At 35.1% G+C, this 322-nt stretch overlaps 1 protein-coding gene across 2 annotated transcripts in view; it reads right to left on the reverse strand.

Annotated features, from left to right (window-relative positions):
* The window catches only part of LOC113214977 (zinc finger protein 395), a 160,364-nt gene that overhangs the window by 117,721 nt on the left and 42,321 nt on the right, over window positions 1–322 (reverse strand). The window lies entirely within an intron of this gene.

A 322-nucleotide genomic window follows, 5' to 3' on the forward strand; every position in this document is an offset into this window, starting at 1 on the left:
TCATTTCTGTAACGGCTTACGTGTTGAAGAGAGGGGTTGTTAGGGGTAGGGGCAGATGACAAGGTCAGTGAAAATTGAAATCTAACTACTGATTCGGATTCCTCTTTTTTTAAAGAAATTGAAACTTTTTTATTGCCAAATGCGACTAGATTTGAAATAACGGAGAATGGCATTAAAACAGGAGTCTAACTCTGGTCTCGGAACTTAATGTAAAATTTCTAAGTTGTAAACTGTCAAAGCTGTTAAATTAAATCATGTACCTCTAGTAGATGTTAGTAATTCCGCCTTCAACTGTGTGTCATTTATCTCTAACAATATCATA

This window comes from Frankliniella occidentalis, unplaced genomic scaffold, assembly GCF_000697945.3.
Source record: "Frankliniella occidentalis isolate FOCC.00 unplaced genomic scaffold, Focc_3.1 Scaffold18, whole genome shotgun sequence".
Lineage (NCBI taxonomy): Eukaryota > Metazoa > Arthropoda > Insecta > Thysanoptera > Thripidae > Frankliniella > Frankliniella occidentalis.